This window comes from Rutidosis leptorrhynchoides, chromosome 11, assembly GCF_046630445.1.
Source record: "Rutidosis leptorrhynchoides isolate AG116_Rl617_1_P2 chromosome 11, CSIRO_AGI_Rlap_v1, whole genome shotgun sequence".
NCBI lineage: Eukaryota > Viridiplantae > Streptophyta > Magnoliopsida > Asterales > Asteraceae > Rutidosis > Rutidosis leptorrhynchoides.
This window is the reverse complement of record NC_092343.1, coordinates 225,426,015-225,441,803: the sequence shown is the minus strand read 5'-3', so window position 1 is coordinate 225,441,803 and position 15,789 is coordinate 225,426,015. Positions and strand designations below refer to the sequence as shown.

The 15,789-nt window shown below is 31.1% G+C and overlaps 1 non-coding gene across 1 annotated transcript; it reads right to left on the bottom strand.

Annotated features, from left to right (window-relative positions):
• Positions 1 to 3,730: 3,730 nt before the first annotated feature.
• On the bottom strand, positions 3,731 to 3,837 carry LOC139879239 (small nucleolar RNA R71). Its single transcript, XR_011770093.1, has one exon. It is a non-coding gene; the product is annotated as a small nucleolar RNA R71 (small nucleolar RNA).
• Positions 3,838 to 15,789: the final 11,952 nt, after the last annotated feature.

Genomic DNA, 15,789 nt, shown 5'->3' with positions numbered 1-15,789 from the left:
GACTCAAGTGAGACGAAAATACAAGAAAACACTAAAAGAAAACTGCAACTTTTCTGCTGAAATAAGGCCTGCTGGCCGTGAGCTTTAGGGAGGGAAGGAAGTGGTTTTGCTTGCTAAATCTAGGTGATTAAGTGTCTTAAATCCTAACTCTATCATAAGGGGTGTTGGTGCAAAAGGGCTTGTGGGTATTACACACTTGAGGCTTCAAATTAGAAGCTATTTTCTCCATCATCTTCTTCTTCATATCCTGCTGTCCATTCAGCTCATTACTCACCATTGAAGAGGTATAATCTTCTTCTTCTACTTGTATTATATGTAAGTATGATTCCAAGACTTGATATTAGTATGGAATTTAACAAAACGGTTTTATATATATACTTGTTCTATTAATACTTCCGCTCGTATCAACTATCTTAAAATTGGTTTTATGATTGTGTTAACTTAATGAACATGTTGTTTTGAAACTTGTTAAATTCCATCAATATATATATATATATATATATATATATATATATATATATATATAATTTAAAGTTTAATTTTAAGTTATTAATAATAAGGTTATTTTAAGAATGTTTTACGGGTTTTATGTCGAAATTCTGTCCGTGCAATGCTACGCGATTAATCACCACTGTAAGCTATGTTCTTCCTTTTTAAATTAATGTCTCATAACTAAGTTATTATTATGCTTATTTGAGCCAAAGTAATCGTGATGTTAGACTAAAAATTAAGATTGGGTTATTAGATTTTGTACCATAATTAAGGTTTGGACAAAAGACCGACACTTGTGGACATTGGACTATTGACTATTAATAGATGGGGGTATTGTCTAATCGAATGACAACTCATTGGAACCTCTCGAACCTATCTTCAAATTAGTTAATCTAATAATTATTAAAATGATTATGTATGTTCTATTTAGTGACTTTTATACGACATCTTTTACGATCATTTAATTAATTATTCAGGTTGGGTAATTGATTATTCATTCTGATCAAGTGGGTAAATTAATATTCATATCTCATTAAAACAGGGGTGGATTACATACAAGGATAATTGGTGTAATTGTTAACAAAGTAATAAAACCTTGGATTACACGCAGTCGATAAGCTGGTGTAATCATTAAAACCTTGTTACAGTTCGAATCCCTAACTAGTTGGAATATTTGACTTCGGGAATAAGGTTAATTTGACGAGCATTTTATAATTATGACCGATGGACTATTATGGACAAAAACCAAATAGGTATCAAATTATCTAGGACAAAAGACAATTAACCCAGGATAATAAATTAAAATCAAAACGTCAAATATCATGATTACGGAAGTTTAAATAAGCATAATACTTTTATTTCATATTTCATCGTACCTTTATTTACTGTCATTTTAATTACTGCAATTTACTTTATCGCAATTTAAATTCTGTCATTTATATTATCGTCATTTATCTTTACGCTTTATTTAAAATCGACAAACCGGTCATTAAACGGTACAAACCCCCTTTTTATAATAATAATAATAATAATATTTATACAAATATAGTTTTAAAAATATAGCGTTAAACTTGGCTAGCTCCCTGCGGAACGAACATGACTTACTAAAAACTATACTACTGTACGATTAGGTACACTGCCTATAAGTGTTGTAGCAAGGTTTAGGTATATCCACTCTATAAATAAATAAATAACTTGTGTAAAATTGTATCGTATTTCGTAATAAAAATATAACTATTTTGTATACACCTCGCATGACATCAAGTATTTTTGGCGCCGCTGTAGGGGAAAAACAACGCTGAAAGCGAAACGCTATAAAAAAAAGATTTTTTAATTTACTTTTGTAAAAATACGTTTTAAATATCAAAAATATAAAAACAAGAAAAAGAAAAATAAATATATATATATTACTATATATTTTTACGTTTTTTTTTTAAAAAAATTAAAAAGTTTGTATTTTCTTTTAGTTACAAAAACTAATAGGTAGTTTTTAAAATATAAGTTTTTATTTATATAAATATTTTTTTTATAAAATATTAGAACAGAAAAAAAAATAGAGTAAAAGTAAACGGGCTACACTGTAGCGGCCCAAACTTTCAGCCTGTATTCGAAGCTATGCGATCGCATGAGCACAAGGCAGCAAACCCATGCGACCGCATGGGTTGACTGGACAGGTCTGAATCCTCATCATAATTACGCAGTAGGTTATTATTATTAATTATTTTTATTATTAAACCCTAATTAGGGTTAATTATTATATTATTTAGTTTTAGTTTTTAATTAATTTTTATTTTAAGTTATAATTAGTTTTATTAATATAATAAATTAATACTTTTATAAAATAAATAATATAAAAATAATATTTTTATAAAAAATTGTATTTTTATAACTTGAAGCCTATTTTTATATTTTGTATATTTTTTTAATCGTTAAAGCGTAATTTTATAATTTTTCATTCGTAATTAGTTTATAGCTTAGTATTTTGCCGTAGTATCTCTAGATTTTTAGGCTTTGCCGTAAAATTCCTTAAGTGCTTTTTCTTTAGATTAAGATTTAGGTGCTTTAGAATTTTGCGACGCCGTTTTAAGATTTTAGTACCTTTTAAGTTATTGCCGTTTTAGATATAGAATTTCTTTTAAGCTTTAATACCTTTAGACGCAACTTTTAATTTTTAGTTTTTAGAATACTAAGTTTCGACGCTTATTTTCTTATTTTTATTTTTCGACTGTTTGTTTTTCAACCTTTTATTTTTCGACGTTTTTCGACGCGCTCTTTCTCTTTCTTATTTCTCGACGCTCTAGTTTTTAGGATATAGAATTTTCTAGTTCTTCTCTAAAATTTCAAAACGAAAAATTATTTTAAGCAGTTAAATTGATAGACATCCAAAATTTTCTGGTTCGTAGTAATAGTTGGATTTGGTAGTGGCGAGTTGTGGGCTTCCGATTTAAAGAGTCCTGGCTACCTGCTGCATCTATTGGCTATTCGAAATGTGGGCAAAATCAGAAAAGTCTATTAATTTGATAGCTTTAATAATTTTTATCTTTATAACTAATAGGATATTCAGTGAATGCACCGATCAAAAAGTTCACCACCTTTCATACATTCACCACCTGTAACTCGATCAAGACATCTAGCAAATATTATCGCCGTTGATTTTTCTTTAGAATCATCATCTAGCCAAACAAGTACTCCAACTCAAAATCCCGATAATCCATTTTTTGTACCCGACTTCAAAATTGAAAACTCGTAGGATATTCAAGGACAATTCCAAGATCCTGAACCACTAATCATTCCTCCTGAACCACAAACCGTTAAATCAGAATCCTCTAGTGATTCATATTCAACAAATTCAATTATGGAAGTAACGGAACCTCTAAGTATGGAAGACCGAATGAGAGCCACGCGCACTGGCCAATGTCACGCCATTATTAAGCCAGACATTAATGCGCCAGATTATGAAATCAAAGGACAAATCCTACACATGATAACTAATCAATGCCAATATAGTGGTACACCAAAAGAAGATCCAAACGAACATCTTTGAACATTTAATAGGATCTGTACTCTATTCAAAATCTGAGAAGTTGAGGATGAACATATCTATCTCATGTTGTTTCCCTGGACTTTAAAGGGAGAAGCCAAAGATTGGTTAGAATCGTTACCCAAAGGGGCGATTGATACATGGGATGTTTTAGTTGAAAAATTTCTTAAACAATTCTTTCCGGCATCTAAGGCCGTGAGACTTCAAGGAGAAATTGTTACGTTCACGCAAAAGTCAAATGAAACATTATATGAGGCGTGGACAAGATTCGGAAAGTTGTTGAGAGGATGTCCTCAGCACGGTTTAGACACTTATCAAATAGTACAAATATTCTACCAAGGTGTCGACGTCGACATAGCAGCTGGTGGTTCCATTATGAAGAAAACCGTAACTGAAGCTTACAAAATTATTGATAACACAGTATCCCACTCACATGAGTGGCACCAGGAAAAAGATATTTTTCGATCATCTAAAGCGGCTAGAGCTGATTCTAGCCATGACTTTGTTTCTGTTTCCGCAAAAATAGTTGCTTTCGAAAGACGAATGGAAAAGATGAATAAAGATATTCACGCAATACGAATCAGTTGTGAGCAATGCGGTGGACCACACTTAACGAAAGATTGCCACATTGAGCAAACAATGGAACAACGTGAGAATATTTCCTACATGAACCAAAGGCCGGGAAATAATTATCAAAATAATTATCAACCGCCAAGGCCAAACTTCAATCGAAATCAAAACATTCTTTACAATCCAAATGGACCCAACAATAACTCGTATAACCAACAATGTCTGAATAACCAACCACAAAAAACCGAAGAGAAAAATTCAAATATGGAAGAAATGATGGCAAGGCTAATGGAATCTCAAACACAATTTATAACATCTCAAACCCAAACAAATGAGAGGATTGATCTGTCATTAAGAAATCAACAAGCTTCCATTTTAAATCTAGAAAAACACATAGGTACTCTTGCTAGCTTGATGAGTAAGAGGGAACAAGGAAAGCTACCGAGTGATACTGAAGTAAATCCTCGGAATAAGAATGTTAATATGGTTTCAACGAATTCTGAAAAACCAACATTAGATGATGGGAAGCTTTTAGATGTGAGTAACAATGAAGAAATTACAACACCACCACCACCACCACCACCTGAGTATGTAAAGCTAGTAGTGGCACCATACAGACCACCCATCCCATTTCCAAGAAAAGGAGTTGAGTATGAGCAAGTAATAGGTAATAAAGTTTATGATACCTCTAGAAAGAAGAAGAAGAATAAGAAAGTGCAAGAAACAAAAATCGTAAAAATAAACCCGGTGAAGACAGTTCCACCAAAAGTTCCACCCAGGTTGGGTGATCCGGGTGAATTTATTATTCCTTGTCTACTTAGTGATTGTGTCATGTATGATGCACTAGCAGATTTAGGTGCGAGTGTGAGTGTAATGCCTCTTTCATTATATAAGAGATTAGGAGTAGGTGAGTTAAGTCTAACAGAGATGAGTGTTCGAATCTTTGATCAAACCATTAGGCACCTAGTTGGAATTGCTGACAACCTACCCGTTCAAGTGGGTAATTTAACCTTTTTAGTCGAATTTATTGTCATTGACATAGAAGAGGACTCAAATATTCCTCTAATTTTAGGTCGACCATTCTTAGCATCCACCAGGGCGTTATTTGATGTAAGAGAGGGTAGAATGACACTTAGTGATGGTGAAAAATTGATCACATTTGTGAGTCGAAAGTCTAATTCTCCACCAACCAAAACCGTTGAACCAACAAAAACGATTGGTAAGAACCATGTTGTTTTACCAACTCCAACGGTAGTGTTTAACAATAATAAAATTCCTAAGTGTGGGGAAAATGAAGTAACACCTAATGATAACCTGATAACAAAGAACCCCATTGTTGATACGAAATTAAATGACCCCGTTATTAATAGTTCAATGAAGAAACTTATCAAACGAATTCGTGATGCTAGAACCAAGGGGAACTTTAAGTTATGTAACCGGTTAGTATCCAATCTATCGCCTAAAGAAAAGGCGAAACTAGTTGAATTTATGGATATTACACAGGAATCTGACCAATGGCTTAAAGCAAAAGTCACAGATATGCAAGTTGATTATGGTCCAAAAGAAATTGACGATGAAGTTAATCGCAATTTCAACACCACAGCTAATTAAGTGTGGGGAGATTCAAATATTCTAAAAAGAAAACGCTGTCTAGAGTTAGTTGTTTCGTTCTCGTGTAGTTCCGAGAATGGAATCCGATTGGTCTTTTCCACTAGCAGACACTAAAGAACTAGTTTTCTCCCCCATTCTGAATTTTTGTTTTGTAGGTTTTGTTTGAAATTAATATGCTTTTTAAATTTAAGTTTTGTGTGAATTTAAAAACAAAATTTACTTTATTTCATTAAGTTTAAAAAAATAATTTATAAAATTCATCGTAAGTTGAAGAATAGGTCATGAAACCGAAATTGCTTTACCCGAGGGCGGGGCGAAAAATTTTGTTATCATTATTTTTAATTTTATTGATCTAAAGTATACCAAAAAAATTAAAAAACGCAAAAAAAAAAATCTTTGCTTTTAAAACAATCGCTTTAAAAACGACAAATTTTAAATTTTGTCGAGGGACGGACTAGGTAAACATATCGAAACTACCTAAAGTAAAAGGAAACAAAATTTTAAATTATTCATTTAAATTGTTTTAATAAATAAAGGTTTTATAAAAATATATATATATATATATACATATATATAATATATATAAAATATATATATATATATATATATATATAAAATATATAAAAAATATATATATATATAATATATATAATATATATATATATATATATAATATATATAAAAATATATATATATATAATATATATATTATATATATATATATATATATATATATATATATATATATATATATATATATATATATATATATATATATATATATATATATATGTTTGTAGTTTATCTTATGTACAAAACAGGGTAAAACAGCGCATTTTCAAAGACTCACATTAAAGTTCAGCAAAAGCTACTAATTTTGACGACAAGACGCAAAATATCAAATGTGATATAAAATAATATGTTTGCAAACTCGGTATTTTTAATCTCTTTTCTACACTAATCACCCTCATGAATTTATAATTATAGTCTGATTTCATGCAAATGAGGGCATTGCATGATCTCAAGTATGGGGAAGGGTTATAAATTCTCTCGGGTTTACACTTAGTATAATTGCCAAATTTTGTGAAAATTCTCGGGTTTACACTTAGTATAATTGCCAAATTTTGTGAAAATTTGAAAAATTTTCAACTAAATGAATTCAAAATCATGTTTATACATATTTATGAACGATAAAACTAGGTTATAATACCGAAATTATTGTTACCTCAGAGAGAACATAAATGGAGAAACAACCCAAAACGTTAGAATTCATTAAAAATAGAATAGAGGAGAATAAAAAGGCAAAAAAAATAAAAAAGCTAAGTATGGGAAGAATTTTCCAAGTTATTTAAAACACATATTACATATGTTTGTACAAGATTATTATAGGTACTTTTGTTTTGGACGATTCTAATCAGTTTTACCTAATTACTGTAATATATATTTGAAAAAAAGATGGATCTGCACGATGAATCAATTCCATCATTAAAAGGAAGTAAAGTCTTCCGAAAAAGACACACGCTTCTTGATTTAGGTCAGAAAGTTGTCGTCCAGACCATTTGTAGAGTCTACGAAAAACCTTGAAAAGTTTTCTCGAAAATCAGCTGGAAATCCACGGACCTCAACATCAAACAGGGTCGCCAAGTGGTCAGACTTATCCTAACCATGTGAGGATCTATCTCGTAAAATAGGGAGGGCGCCGTGCAAATTTTCTTGATAAGACTAATGAATCAGACCCCCAGAAAGGATAATCTCCTTAAAGATTAAAAATCAGCTTTTAAGCCTGATATTACTCAATCCTTGAGATTGACCTTAAAGATTGAGAATTACAAACTCATGGAATTCAATGATATCTAAACTCGAGCTTGAACGAGAAAATATTCTGATCAAATTAAAACCGATTTGTTTTTCTGAAAACCTATTTTCAATGCGTTCATTACCATTGAACGTAAAATCCTAGGAATTCACCTGGAATTCATTAGGTCACCTGAACCAAATCGGGTGTTAACCGTAAGAACGGTGGTTGCATAGCATGGTCGAAGACAGGACCTTGTGCCAGACCAAAAAATTATAGGGTGATCTTTACTATTGCGCCTACAAAGGATAGTAATTGCATCCGACACGTTTTAGATCATGAACATCTGCATGTCATTAGACATTGCCTTAACATCAGCTTGTTCAATGCTTTCCTTTACAACCGGACGGTAGTTTACCGAAAGGTAATATACGGAACAAGTATACTGGACGTGTGCTTTCCTAATACAAGGACTAGCAAGTGGGTGACACAAAACCACAAGTTTTTGAGCTAAAATTTTCAAAACTGAAACCCACAAATCCCACAAAAATAAATTGCAAACACCGGTGAAGGGTTATTCCGAAAAACTTATCTAGGGTAAAAGCTAGAATGAATTTTCAAAAGATCAAATGTTTTCATAAAGATCCAATTTCCTTAAAGGATCTAAATTTGTAATAGTTATGTGGGACTGTAAACCACATCGTTACTACCATTGTCTATACCGCCGTATCAAAATCACTGATGTATAAAGTGTGAGAATAAAAAAATGATTCGAGTGAAGTGTGATTTAATTTCAAGTTCTGTATTGCTTGAGGACAAGCAACGCTCAAGTGTGGGGATATTTGATAGTGCTCCAAATGAACATATATTTAGGCACAATATCCTTCCAATATGTAAAGCTTTTAGTTGTAATTGTTCTATTTTTATCTAATATTCGTTTAAATAAATAAGTGCGAAGACAAAAGAAGAAAATGACGATTTGAAGACGCAAATGACCAAAAAGCTAAAAAGTACAAAGTACAATCCAAGTGTTTCGAATTATTGATGAGAAACGTCTAAAAATTACAAGAGTACAAGTCGCGAAATGCAAAGTACAAGATATCTCCGCGTACGAAAGGATGTTTGAAAATCCGGAACTGGGACCAGAGTCAACTCTCAACATGCGACGCAACGGATCTAAAATTAAAGTCAACTATGCACATGAATATAATATAATATATAAATAATTCTTAAAATTATATATATATATATATTACATTATATAATAAAACGTCGGCAAAACTAGAAAACAAAAGTAGGTGGCCTGATCCAGCTGGCCATGCGAAGACCATTCTTCATGCAATCGCATGAAGCCAGAAAACTGGCCAGGTCCTATAAATTCAGCATTTTTCGACGAGTAAAACACACCTTTTTCGTTTCCTTCATATGTAACGTATATATATATATATATATATATATATATATATATATATATATTATATATATATATATATATATATATATATATATATATATATATATATATATATATATATATATATATATATATATATATATATATATATATATATTTATAATTTCAAGTTTAATTTTAAGTTAATAATAATAAGGTTATTTTAAGAATGTTTTATGGGTTTTAAGTCGAAATTCTGTCCGTGCAACGCTACGCGATTAATCACCACTGTAAGCTATGTTCTTCCTTTTTAAATTAATGTCTCATAACTAAGTTATTATTATGCTTATTTGAGCCAAAGTAATCGTGATGTTAGACTAAAAATTAAGATTGGTTTATTAGATTTTGTACCATAATTAAGTTTTGGACAAAAGACCGACACTTGTGGACATTGGACTATTGACTATTAATAGATAGGGGGTATTGTCTAATCGAATGACAACTCATTGGAACCTGTCGAACCTATCTTCAAATTAGTTAATCTAATAATTATTAAAATGATTATGTATGTTCTATTTAGTGACGTTTATACGACATCTTTTACGATCATTTAATTAATTATTCGGGTTGGGTAATTGATTATTCATTCTGATCAAGTGGGTAAATTAATATTCATATCTCATTAAAACAGGGGTGGATTACATACAAGGATAATTGGTGTAATTGTTAACAAAGTAATAAAACCTTGGATTACACGCAGTCGATAACCTGGTGTAATCATTAAACAAAGTATTAAACCCTTGTTACAGTTCAAATTCCTAATTAGTTGGAATATTTGACTTCGGAAATAAGGTTAATTTGACGAGCATTTTATAATTATGACCGATGGACTATTATGGACAAAAACCAAATAGGTATCAAATAATCCAGGACAAAAGACAATTAACCCAGGGTAATAAATTAAAATCAAAACGTCAAACATCATGATTACGGAAGTTTAAATAAGCATAATACTTTTATTTCATATTTCATCGTACCTTTATTTACTGTCATTTTAATTACCGCAATTTACTTGATCGCAATTTAAATTCTGTCATTTATATTATCGTCATTTATCTTTATGCTTTATTTAAAATCGACAAACCAGTCATTAAACGGTACAAACCCCCCTTTTTATAATAATAATAATATTATTTATACAAATATAGTTTTAAAAATATAGCGTTAAACTTGGCTAGCTCCCTGCGGAACGAACCGGACTTACTAAAAACTACACTACTGTACGATTACGTACACTGCCTATAAGTGTTGTAGCAAGGTTTAGGTATATCCACTCTATAAATAAATAAATAACTTGTGTAAAATTGTATCGTATTTCGTAATAAAAATATAACTATTTCGTATACACCCCGCATGGCATCACTATCCTTTATATGTATTGGTATATTATAAAGTGTATTTAATACTTGTAAGGATGTATTTACAATAGTAATACATTATATGTAAATACATTTTAACATAAGTTAATTACGTCATTTAAATAGTAACATATATATTGTTTAAAAACTCTTTAAATTAGTAGTATGAATATATATATATATATATATATATATATATATATATATATATATATATATATATATATATATATATATATATATATATATATATATATATATATATAATACTTTGTTAATATACTTAATGAGATATTTAATTATCATATTTTCAAGTTAAATATATATAAATCCATATATATACACAATAATTAAAAAAATTAAACAATTAAATCAAGTTATGACGTTCGTGAATCGTCGGAATAAAAGGGTGACCAAAAGCTTGTGTAAAACTCTTTTTGGAGGTTCAAGACTTATTAAAATTCATTGCTTATCAAGTCGGACTTATTAAATCATATAAATAGTATAATCAAGTAGTCGGAAAAATCCGGGTCGTTACAGTACCTACCCGTTAAAGAAATTTCGTCCCGAAATTTGATCGAGATCGTCATGGCTGACAATAAGTATGTTTACGAATACGAGTTGAAAATTTAGAGTTTTATCATTAGTGAGTAATATGGATAAAACAATTCGATTATGTAAAGTGTCTGAGTGAAGCTATCGCAAAACAGTGAAATGAGAAAAGTAAAGATTCGTCCTAACTTTTGACGTCGTAACGGTTGATTTCCGGATTCAAGAAAATCTTTGTAATCTTAATAAGATTGGATTCTTTGGTAATTAAGGAAATTAGAATTTTCTTCGATTAGGTGCGTAATCTGCCTCGATTGCTATGTCTGATATTAACACCCCCTTCGTTTCCTTATTTCCACATCTCTCATCTTCTATACTTTCTTCCTTAATTCATACTTCCAAAACATTCATCAATATGCTCCATCTAGTTCTAATTCTTGATATATTCTTGACTATCACATCTGTCATTCTTCTTTTTCATCTATCACGGGAGGAATCTGTTTACGTCTGCTATGCTCTTGGGTTCATAGTGTTTTTAGTTCTCCCGTGTCTTTATATTGCTATACGCATTGATATACACGGTTTGTAATTCTCTGTGTTGTTGTCGTGCTTATATTTTTCCTTATATTTCGGAGCTCCTGTGCTTGTGTATTGTCATTCACGGTTATTGCTCTCTTTCATTTTCTGTGATTTATACTCCTATTTCTATTTCGAAGCTTCATGCTTTTGTTTTCTCTTCTCGATTTTTAAGTTTAGCGAGTAATGGTCCAGAATTCGTAGGTATGGAGTTTCAGATGAACATGACTAATGTTCTAAGAGAGAATTTGTAATAGCACGATCTTGATTAGTGAAATTACCAGAATTCAAGAGAAAAGATAGAACTATCAAGAAAATATGTTCTTGATACGTTTAGAGATTAGGTAGAATGTAAGAGTCGTGTAACATAGAGCATGATGACGGTATGGTCTATGAATCATCATGTTCCATTAGAAACTCAACATGACTTACTGTAATATAATCACGTTGATCAGACGTCACTATATTATACTAACTCATGCTTCAGTTCCCAACACTACTTCAACAACATTCATATTTTAAATTTTGAATTTTTTCGAGATTTAGAAACTAAAACAGTTTCCTTTATGACTTAACACTAATAGCGCGAAGAGATAAAAGATTTCAAATAAGAATAGTTATGAAAATATCTTCAGAAATATGGAGGATATTTATAATGAAAGATACGATGATATCTTAGAATATCTAAGATCAGAGGATGATGAAGAATATTGTCTACAAGGGTTTAGAGTAAGGAACAAGGTATTCGCTAAAGACTTCAGCAGACACTGAATCATTTGGATTCTTTGAAGGAAGATTTAGTCCTTGTGATTTGTCCACAGCCTCCTTTAGGGTTTGCTTAATCCGTTTTCCAGTTCCAAACCTTCTCTTTTTCTGTGCTTTGCTAACACAATATTCTTTATCATCAACTTTTAACTGTTATGGTTGTCTACAGTTTCTGCTGCATCATTCAGCTTTTTCAAAACTTCATAGTATTGATTCGTAGGCTGAAGTGCAATTCCGGATTTCAGAATTATAATTCTAGGAGATAACATTATACGTATATGTAGAAATGATGTGAGATTCAAGAATAATTATTGATGCTTCCTGGGGTTTGGTATGACAATTATTGTTACAAGATGTAGATGGGTACATGACAAGGTTTTATAGTGATCTTTCAGAGAGATTTAAGTCAAAGAGCAATAAAGTTGCTGGCAAGCTTACTACTAATGTGGTGGAATATAAAAGGTTCCCCGGTAACGATGGAGAAAAGACAACGTATATATCAAGGTTATAATAAGGCTACTCTGGATGAAAAGTCGAAGTTGTCTTGTTGGAGCTGTGACAAAATTCACTATTTTGAAAAGGGATTGTAAAGTTATTTTAGGTAATAATAATGCTAAAGGATCTCACACGGATATGTGTTGAACCTTTGCTTAAGTTCCAAGTGTCCTCCGAATGCATATCTATATGCATATATTCTTCGTATGTATCGTGTGATTGGTTCATTCCTTCGATTGTTCCTTAGTTGAGGTGTTTTCAAGAATTTTGAAGGGTTTAGACGCAGGTTGTCATCGTCAATATCCGTATAATGAATTCATCATGAATCTTGAATGATACGAATATCTTTATGAGTTTTGTGAATGAAAGTGATGTTCTAGTATAGTTTGAATTTAAAGTATGATTTTGAAGGATGTAGGAATCTAAGAGTGATGTCATCTGTTAATCTTGACTTGAATTCTGATCTGTCAAAACCAGAATATGTAATTGAATTTGAATGAGAATGGTTGTTTTGGTTTCTATAAAAGAATATATATTGTTATGAAAGTAGTGAGTATGGTTAATGATTATTGAATCAGAATTAAAGAATGTACAATATAATATATTAATTGTGAATTTGTATAATTCTCGAGTATTACCTACTCGTTAAAGTTTCACAAGTAATATTTTGTACAAGAGAATTTTATTACAGTCTTTATGAAAATATATGTTTTTATATTTTCTGCAGATGTAATATAGATTTAATGAGTTAATATACTATTAAACACATTTGATTTTTGCTGGAGTTAGAATGAATAACCCCTAAAATTTTAGAGATTACATAATTTTTGTGGAGTAATTATTCAACGTAAATGAAATTATGAATCAATACTTCATTATTCATTTTTATTGATATTTCCTTGGTGATTGATGTTGGTGTTCGTAGAATTTTTGTGAACTTCGCAAGACACGAATGACGTTTTCTAGAAAGTTTCGAGTACATCGAAAATGAAAGTGTGAAATCTAACACGTACTCGAACAATACACTTAGTTTATTATGAAATGGAATCTATTGAGTTGAAGCAGAGATTATAATTAATGATTGTTAAGTCATTAACGAAGGATGTACATCATAGCATATTAGTAATATGAATTAACCGAGTAGTATCTACCCTTTAACATTCACACGTAATAGCTTAGTACGAAAAGATATATTGTGGTTTAAAAACTCATATATATATATATATATATATATATATATATATATATATATATATATATATATATATATATATATATATATATATATATATATATATATATATATATATATATATATATATATATATATAAATTTTTTAGAGGGAATGAGTTAATACTTCATAACTCATTGATACAATATTCTCGTTGTTGATTTGTGATGATGTTAGTGATTATGGAACTGGCGGAGCTTGTGATGTTGTAGGTGCTGCTGGTACTAGTGATGCTGTCGGTACTGCTGGTGCTGCTTGTATAACAAGTCTATTTTGTAACGCACGCACCATTCCTGTCAGTGTTTCTATTCTCCCCTCTATCATCTCTATCCATCCACTCATCTTGATTTACGGTTATGATTAGAATAAATAATCTCTAAAAATTTAGAGATTACATAATCACCGTAGAATATTTCTCCGATGAAGTTATGAATCAATACTTCATCGTTTGATGTTGTTGGTATTCCTTGGTATATACAGGGCGTATGACGTTGATGCTCGTGGGACAGATTGTGATGTTGGAGTTTGATTCGGATGTTGTTGGTGTGGATGCGAGTGGTGTCATTGGTGCTTGTGGGGCTTGTGATGCTTGTAAGTTCTACATCATATTCTCCAAAGCCACCACTCTAGTGCGAAGCTCGTTGACTTCTTCTAGTACACCGGAATGATTGGCGGTTGGAACTAGCGGATGAATAAGATCTAGAAGTTTAGATAATATATAATCGTGGCGAGATACTTTGGAAATGAGGGTGAAAATGGTGTTTCGGACTGGTTCGCCGGTAAATGCTTCAGGTTCTTCACCGAGAGAGAAATTTGGTGGGTGGAAAGGATCGCCTTCTTCTCGTCTCCATTGACTGAGTCATCTATGAACCCATCTTCAATCCATCCAGAATAGATGATGGCTAATCGATTGATCCATTCCGGTTACACTGCTTTCGAAGCTCAGGTGAATATCCATATCAGAATAGCTGTCGGAATCCGATGAACTTGAACCAGTTGAAGGATCCATCTCGTACAGAGTAGGGAAAAGATTTTTGAAATGAAATAAATTATAGGACTAGTTTGGCATTCCTCAATACATAATTTACATATGTATTTATAATATTAGAATCCCATAAGTTACGAAGGATTTTATGGAAGATGTTTGACATAGTTTACTGTAATAGATATGCTTAAGATATGAAATTTGCCTATACACTATCTATGCAATAAATGCAGTAAGACGCGTCTAGACTTAAGATAATAAGCAGGTAATTTCCGACAAGAAATGATAAGCAAAACTTTTGACATGCAGACACTGTCGAAGTCCAGACTCACTTATGCATCCTAACATCTATTAGTTAGACACACTAATGCAAGACCTGGTTCACTAAGACCCTTGCTCTGATGCCAACTAAAATGACCCATCCATATTACTATAAACGCAGTACGTTATTCATTGGTCCCATAGCGAGGTATTTGACCTCTATATGATACGTTTTAGAAAATATTGCATTCGTTTCATAAAAAGCACACCATTATTATACATAATGCATGTTTTAAACAAGTGGGCGATTATTTAAGAAATAATCCCCATAATACATCGGTTTCCAAATACTACACACTTGACATAACAGTCGAATATAATACATGATAAAGGTTTTATTGAATGCAACACTTCATTTAAAAAAAATGAGACTCCATGCACAGCTTACTCAGATAATGCAACAGCGGAAGACTTTCTTAAGGACCTGAGAATAAACATGCTTAAACAGTCAACACAAAGGTTGGTGAGATATATAGGTTTAAAGTTAGCATCGATATAAATATAGATCACAAGATTTCATAGTTACAAATATTTCAATAAAGATATT